This window comes from Dendrobates tinctorius, unplaced genomic scaffold, assembly GCF_039654945.1.
Source record: "Dendrobates tinctorius isolate UK_male_01 unplaced genomic scaffold, ASM3965494v1 ptg000157l, whole genome shotgun sequence".
Classification (NCBI taxonomy): domain Eukaryota; kingdom Metazoa; phylum Chordata; class Amphibia; order Anura; family Dendrobatidae; genus Dendrobates; species Dendrobates tinctorius.
In genome coordinates, this window is record NW_027361824.1 from 13170001 (window position 1) to 13178911 (window position 8911).

The following is an 8911-nucleotide window of genomic DNA, read 5'->3' on the forward strand; positions in this document are numbered from 1 at the left end:
AAAAGTCAACATATAGATAAGTCTATTCTTGGTTTGCTAAAACTAGACTTCTGGTTAATTAAGATACAATGCTGTGTCTCCACACAGCCTGCAGAGGGAAAACTGGTTAAATATGCAGGATACAAGTCATATACAGTGGGTACAGAAAGTATTCAGACCCCTTTACATTTTTCACTCGTTGTTTCATTGCAGCCATTTGGTAATTTCAAAAAAGTTCATTTTTTTCTCATTAATGTACACTCTGCACCCCATCTTCACTGAAAAAAAACAAATCAAAAAAGAAAAATTGAAATATCACATGGTCATAAGTATTCAGACCCTTTGCTCAGACACTCATATTTAAGTCACATGCTGTCCATTTCCCTGTGATCCTCCTTGAGATGGTTCTCCTCCTTCATAGGAGTCCAGCTGTGTGTAATTAAACTGATAGGACTTGATTTGTAAAGGCGCACACCTGTCTATATAAGACCTCACAGTGCATGTCACACCAAATGAGAATCATGAGGTCAAAGGAACTGGCCAAGGAGCTCAGAGACAGAATTGTGGCAAGGCACAGATCCGGCCAAGGTCACAGAAGACTTTCTGCAGAACTCAAGGTTCCCAAGAGCACAGTGGCCTCCATAATCCTTAAATTGAAGAAGGTTGGGACCACTAGAAGTCTTCCTAGACCTGGCCGTCCAGCCAAACTGAGCAATCGTGAGAAAAGAGCCTTGGTGAGAGAGGTAAAGAAGAATCCCAAGATCACTGTGGCTGAGCTCCAGAGATGCAGTAGGAAGATGGGAGAAAGTTGCACAAAGTCAACTATCACTGCAGCCCTCCACCAGTCGGGCCTTTATGGCAGAGTGGCCCGACGGAAGCTTCTCAGTGCCAGACATATGAAAGCCCACAGAGTTTGTTAAAAATCACATGAAGGACGCCCAGACTATGAGAAATAAGATTCTCTGGTCTGATGAGACGAAGATAGAATTATCACCAAAAAGTTCTAAGCGGTATGTGTGGAGAAAACCAGGCACTGCTCCTCACCTGCCAATACAATCCCAACAGTGAAACATGGTGGTGGCAGCATCATGTTATGGGGGTGTTTTTCAGCTGCAGGGACAGGTCAACTGGTTACCATTGAAGGAAACATGATTGTGGCCAAGTACAGAGATATCCTGGATGAAAACCTCTTCCAGAGTGCTCTGGACCTCAGACTTGGCCGAAGGTTCACCTTCCAACAAGACAATGACCCTAAGCACACAGCTAAAATAACAAAGTAGTGGCTTCAGAACAACTGTGTGACCATACCTGACTGGCCCAGCCAGAGCCCTGATCTAAACCCAATTGAGCATCTCTGGAGAGACCTGAAAATGGCTGTCCACCAACGTTCACCATCCAACCTGACGGAACTGGAGAGGATCTGCAAGGAAGAATGGCAGAGGATCCCCAAATCCAGGGGTGAAAAACTTGTTACATCATTCCCAAGAAGACTCATGGCTGTACTAGCTCAAAAGGTGCGTCTACTCGATACTGGGCAAAGGGGCTGAATACTTATGACCACGTGATATTTCAGTTCAGCTTTTCTTTTTTAATAAATATTTGTTTTTTTTTCAGTCAAGATGGGGCGCAGAGTGTATATTAATGAGAAAAACAATTAACTTTTGTGAATTTACCAAATGGCTGTAATGAAACAAAGCGTGAAATTTAAAGGGGTCTGAATACTTTCCGTACCCACTGTATAATGTCCAGAGACAATTTTATTCATTTACACACAACAGATTATTCTGAACAGTCCTCTGAAATGATAGATAAGATTTAATACTCCTGTCACGGATATTACGTGGAATAAAACCCTTTATTCTGTCAACAAATTTCTTCAATCCCCAGACTTTTGGTTTTGGGGGCAGCAGCAGCAGCTGTCAGGTGGGCTTTATGTTCCCAAGGAGTCATGAAACGGATACAATAAGCCTGTAAGTAACATGCGGCACTGACTTGTCCTGAAAGTTTCCTGCCTTTATGTAGTCAGAGAAGAAGGAACTAATGAAATACGATTATTCCCATTCAAGACCAATGGAGGCTCAGCCAAACTGAGCGTGCATGTGTGCAGGGGAGAGTTGGGCTGCGGTATATGGGCAGATTTTGGCCCTGGCTACACAAAGATTTGCTGAAGCTCCTTGATGAGAAGAGGACTCTGCTGACTGTGCCCTGCAATGACGAGACGGCTCTGCAGACCCGGGCTACATAGCAAAGCTGAAAACTCAACTGCAGCTAGCAGAAAATGTCAGCCTAATATGGCTTTATTATTGACTACATTTTTCTATTAAAATAAATAGAAAAAGTTTTTGAATACTGAAGTCCGGATGACTGTGATGTAGAAGCAGAAAAAAGACAGCCGAGTAACTGCTAGTAGTTTGCATGGTGTGAACACATTCCTTAGCAGTGGTGGTGAGGGACGGGAACATGCAGATTTTTTTTTTTTGGGTTGGTTGCTTTTTAACCAGGACCCCAGTGTTGCAAGCAGAACCATTGGGTCCATCACTGGTCAAACTGGATCCTGGGACTTTTCCTCAGTGATTTATGTCCTGTTCCACACAGTGCGATCCAAGAGGCTCCACAAAAATATCAGTGACCCCGGAGCTCCCTATAACATCGCCCCGATACCAGTGACCCCGGAGCTCCCTATAACACCGCCCTGATATCAGTGACCCCAGACCTCCCTATAACACTGCCTTGATATCAGGGACCCCGGAGCTCCGTATAACACCGCCCTGATATCAGTGACCCCGGAGCTCCGTATAACACCGCCCTGATATCAGTGACCCCAGACCTCCCTATAACACTGCCCTGACATCAGTGACCCTGGAGCTCTGTATAACACTGCCCTGATATCAGTGACCCCGGAGCTCCGTATAACACCGCCCTGATATCAGTGACCCCAGACCTCCCTATAACACTGCCCTGATATCAGTGACCCTGGAGCTCCGTATAACACTGCCCTGATATCAGTGACCCCGGACCTCCCTGTAACCCCGCCCCGATATCCGTGACCCCGGAGCTCCGTATAACACCGCCCCGATATCAGTGACCCCGGAGCTCCGTATAACACCGCCCCGATATCAGTGACCCCGGAGCTCCGTATAACACCACCCTGATAGTGACCCCGGAGCTCCCTATAACATCGCCCCGATACCAGTGACCCCGGAGCTCCCTATAACACCGCCCTGATATCAGTGACCCCGGACCTCCCTGTAACACCGCCCTGATATCAGTGACCCCAGACCTCCCTATAACACTGCCCTGATATCAGGGACCCCGGAGCTCCGTATAACACCGCCCTGATATCAGTGACCCCAGACCTCCCTATAACACCGCCCTGATATCAGTGACCCCGGACCTCCCTGTAACACCGCCCCGATATCAGTGACCCCGGAGCTCCGTATAACACCGCCCCGATATCAGTGACCCCGGAGCTCCGTATAACACCGCCCCGATATCAGTGACCCCGGAGCTCCGTATAACACCGCCCTGATATCAGTGACCCCGGAGCGCCGTATAACACTGCCCTGATATCAGTGACCCCGGAGCTCCTTATAACACCGCCCCGATATCAGTGACCCCGGAGCTCCGTATAACACCACCCTGATATCAGTGACCCCGGACCTCCCTGTAACACCGCCCCGATATCAGTGACCCCGGAGCTCCGTATAACACCGCCCTGATATCAGGGACCCCGGAGCTCCGTATAACACTGCCCCGATATCAGTGACCCCGGACCTCCGTATAACACTGCCCCGATATCAGTGACCCCGGACCTCCGTATAACACCGCCCTGATATCAGTGACCCCGGAGCTCCGTATAACACCGCCCTGATATCAGGGACCCCGGAGCTCCGTATAACACTGCCCCGATATCAGTGACCCCGGACCTCCGTATAACACTGCCCTGATATCAGTGACCCCGGAGCTCCCTGTAACACCGCCCCGATATCAGTGACCCCAGAGCTCCCTGTAACACCGCCCCGATATCAGTGACCCCGGACCTCCGTATAACACTGCCCTGATATCAGTGACCCCGGAGCTCCGTATAACACCGCCCTGATATCAGGGACCCCGGAGCTCCGTATAACACTGCCCCGATATCAGTGACCCCGGACCTCCGTATAACACTGCCCTGATATCAGTGACCCCGGACCTCCCTGTAACACCGCCCCGATATCAGTGACCCCGGAGCTCCCTGTAACACCGCCCCTATATCAGTGACCCCGGACCTCCCTGTAACACCGCCCTGATATCGGTGACCCCGGACCTCCCTGTAACACCGCCCTGATATCAGTGACCCCGAACCTCCCTGTAACACCGCCCTGATATCAGTGACCCCGGAGTTTCCTGTAACACCGCCCCGATATCAGTGACCCCAGAGTTCCCTGTAACACCGCCCCGATATCAGTGACCCCGGAGTTCCCTGTAACACCGCCCCGATATCAGTGACCCCGGAGCTCCCTATAACACCGCCCCGATACCAATGACCCCGGAGCTCCCTATAACACCGCCCCGATATCAGCGACCCCGGAGCTCCTTATAACACCGCCCTGATATCAGCGACCCCGGACCTCCCTATAACACCCCGATATCAGCGACCCCGGAGCTCCTTATAACACCGCCCCGATATCAGTGACCCCGGAGCTCCTTATAACACCGCCCCGATATCAGTGACCCCGGAGCTCCCTATAACACCGCCCTGATATCAGCGACCCCGGAGCTCCTTATAACACCGCCCCGATATCAGTGACCCCGGAGCTCCGTATAACACCGCCCCGATATCAGTGACCCCGCAGCTCCCAATAACACCGCCCTGATATCAGTGACCCCGGAGCTCCCTATAACACCGCCCCGATATCAGTGACCCCGGAGCTCCCTATAACACCGCCCCGATATCAGCGACCCCGAAGCTCCTTATAACACCGCCCTGATATCAGCGACCCCGGACCTCCCTATAACACCCCGATATCAGCGACCCCGGAGCTCCTTATAACACCGCCCCGATATCAGTGACCCCGGAGCTCCTTATAACACCGCTCCGATATCAGCGACCCCGGAGCTCCCTATAACACCGCCCCGATATCAGCGACCCCGGAGCTCCTTATAACACCGCCCCGATATCAGTGACCCCGGAGCTCCGTATAACACCGCCCCGATATCAGTGACCCCGCAGCTCCCTATAACACCGCCCCGATATCAGTGACCCCGGAGCTCCCTATAACACCGCCCCGATATCAGTGACCCCGGAGCTCCTTATAACACCGCCCCGATATCAGTGACCCCGGAGTTCCCTGTAACACCGCCCCGATATCAGTGACCCCGGAGTTCCCTGTAACACCGCCCCGATATCAGTGACCCCGGAGCTCCCTGTAACACCGCCCCGATACCAATGACCCCGGAGCTCCCTGTAACACCGCCCCGATATCAGCGACCCCGGAGCTCCTTATAACACCGCCCCGATATCAGTGACCCCGGAGCTCCCTATAACACCGCCCCGATATCAGTGACCCCGGAGCTCCCTATAACACCGCCCCGATATCAGCGACCCCAGAGCTCCCTGTAACACCGCCCCGATATCAGTGACCCCGGAGCTCCCTGTAACCGCCCCGATACCAATGACCCCGGACCTCCCTATAACACCGCCCCGATACCAATGACCCCGGACCTCCCTATAATACCGCCCTGATATCAGTGACCCCGGACCTCCCTATAACACCGCCCAGATATCAGTGACCCCGGACCTCCCTATAACACCGCCCTGATATCAGTGACCCCGGAGCTCCCTATAACACCGCCCTGATATCAGTGACCCCGGAGCTCCCTATAACACCGCCCCGATACCAATGACCCCGAAGCTCCCTATAACACCGCCCCGATACCAATGACCCCGGACCTCCCTATAACACCGCCCTGATATCAGTGACCCCGGACCTCCCTATAACACCGCCCCGATATCAGCGACCCCGGAGCTCCCTGTAACACCGCCCCGATATCAGTGACCCCGGAGCTCCCTGTAACCGCCCCGATACCAATGACCCCGGACCTCCCTATAACACCGCCCCGATACCAATGACCCCGGACCTCCCTATAACACCGCCCTGATATCAGTGACCCCGGACCTCCCTATAACACCGCCCAGATATCAGTGACGCCGGACCTCCCTATAACACCGCCCCGATATCAGTGACCCCGGAGCTCCCTATAACACCGCCCTGATATCAGTGACCCCGGAGCTCCCTATAACACCGCCCCGATACCAATGACCCTGGAGCTCCCTATAACACCGCCCCGATACCAATGACCCCGGACCTCCCTATAACACCGCCCTGATATCAGTGACCCCGGACCTCCCTATAACACCGCCCAGATATCAGTGACCCCGGACCTCCCTATAACACCACCCTGATATCAGTGACCCCGGAGCTCCCTATAACACCGCCCCGATACCAATGACCCCGGAGCTCCCTATAACACCGCCCCGATACCAATGACCCCGGACCTCCCTATAACACCGCCCAGATATCAGTGACCCCGGAGCTCCCTATAACACCGCCCTGATATCAGTGACCCCGGACCTCCCTATAACACCGCCCAGATATCAGTGACCCCGGACCTCCCTATAACACCACCCTGATATCAGTGACCCCGGAACTCCCTATAACACCGCCCTGATATCAGTGACCCCGGAGCTCCCTATAACACCGCCCTGATATCAGTGACCCCGGAACTCCCTATAACACCGCCCTGATATCAGTGACCCCGGAGCTCCCTATAACACCGCCCTGATATCAGTGACCCCGGAGCTCCCTATAACACCGCCCTGATATCAGTGACCCCGGAGCTCCCTATAACACCGCCCCGATACCAATGACCCCGGAACTCCCTATAACACCGCCCTGATATCAGTGACCCCGGAGCTCCCTATAACACCGCCCTGATATCAGTGACCCCGGAGCTCCCTATAACACCACCCTGATATCAGTGACCCCGGAGCTCCCTATAACACCACCCTGATATCAGTGACCCCGGAACTCCCTATAACACCGCCCTGATATCAGTGACCCCGGAGCTCCCTATAACACCGCCCTGATATCAGTGACCCCGGAGCTCCCTATAACACCGCCCAGATATCAGTGACCCCGGAGCTCCCTATAACACCGCCCAGATATCAGTGACCCCGGAGCTCCCTATAACACCGCCCAGATATCAGTGACCCCGGAGCTCCCTATAACACCGCCCCGATATCAGTGACCCCGGAGCTCCCTATAACACCGCCCAGATATCAGTGACCCCGGAGCTCCCTATAACACCGCCCCGATACCAATGACCCCGGAACTCCCTATAACACCGCCCTGATATCAGTGACCCCGGAGCTCCCTATAACACCGCCCTGATATCAGTGACCCCGGAGCTCCCTATAACACCACCCTGATATCAGTGACCCCGGAGCTCCCTATAACACCGCCCTGATATCAGTGACCCCGGAGCTCCCTATAACACCGCCCTGATATCAGTGACCCCGGAGCTCCCTATAACACCGCCCCGATACCAATGACCCCGGAGCTCCCTATAACACCGCCCCGATACCAATGACCCCGGACCTCCCTATAACACCGCCCAGATATCAGTGACCCCGGAGCTCCCTATAACACCGCCCTGATATCAGTGACCCCGGACCTCCCTATAACACCGCCCAGATATCAGTGACCCCGGACCTCCCTATAACACCACCCTGATATCAGTGACCCCGGAACTCCCTATAACACCGCCCTGATATCAGTGACCCCGGAGCTCCCTATAACACCGCCCTGATATCAGTGACCCCGGAACTCCCTATAACACCGCCCTGATATCAGTGACCCCGGAGCTCCCTATAACACCGCCCTGATATCAGTGACCCCGGAGCTCCCTATAACACCGCCCTGATATCAGTGACCCCGGAGCTCCCTATAACACCGCCCCGATACCAATGACCCCGGAACTCCCTATAACACCGCCCTGATATCAGTGACCCCGGAGCTCCCTATAACACCGCCCTGATATCAGTGACCCCGGAGCTCCCTATAACACCACCCTGATATCAGTGACCCCGGAGCTCCCTATAACACCACCCTGATATCAGTGACCCCGGAACTCCCTATAACACCGCCCTGATATCAGTGACCCCGGAGCTCCCTATAACACCGCCCTGATATCAGTGACCCCGGAGCTCCCTATAACACCGCCCAGATATCAGTGACCCCGGAGCTCCCTATAACACCGCCCAGATATCAGTGACCCCGGAACTCCCTATAACACCGCCCTGATATCAGTGACCCCGGAGCTCCCTATAACACCGCCCTGATATCAGTGACCCCGGAGCTCCCTATAACACCGCCCTGATATCAGTGACCCCGGAGCTCCCTATAACACCGCCCAGATATCAGTGACCCCGGAGCTCCCTATAACACCGCCCCGATACCAATGACCCCGGAACTCCCTATAACACCGCCCTGATATCAGTGACCCCGGAGCTCCCTATAACACCGCCCTGATATCAGTGACCCCGGAGCTCCCTATAACACCACCCTGATATCAGTGACCCCGGAGCTCCCTATAACACCACCCTGATATCAGTGACCCCGGAGCTCCCTATAACACCACCCTGATATCAGTGACCCCGGAGCTCCCTATAACACCGCCCTGATATCAGTGACCCCGGAGCTCCCTATAACACCGCCCCGATATCAGTGACCCCGGAGCTCCCTATAACACCGCCCCGATACCAATGACCCCAGAGGGCACATGACAGCCGCCGTCACTGTGCTCGGCACTGCGCCCTAGTCTGAGGTGATGCCACCACCCGCCCCACATGACACCTACAACTGTCTAAAACTACTCTGCCTCATCTCCG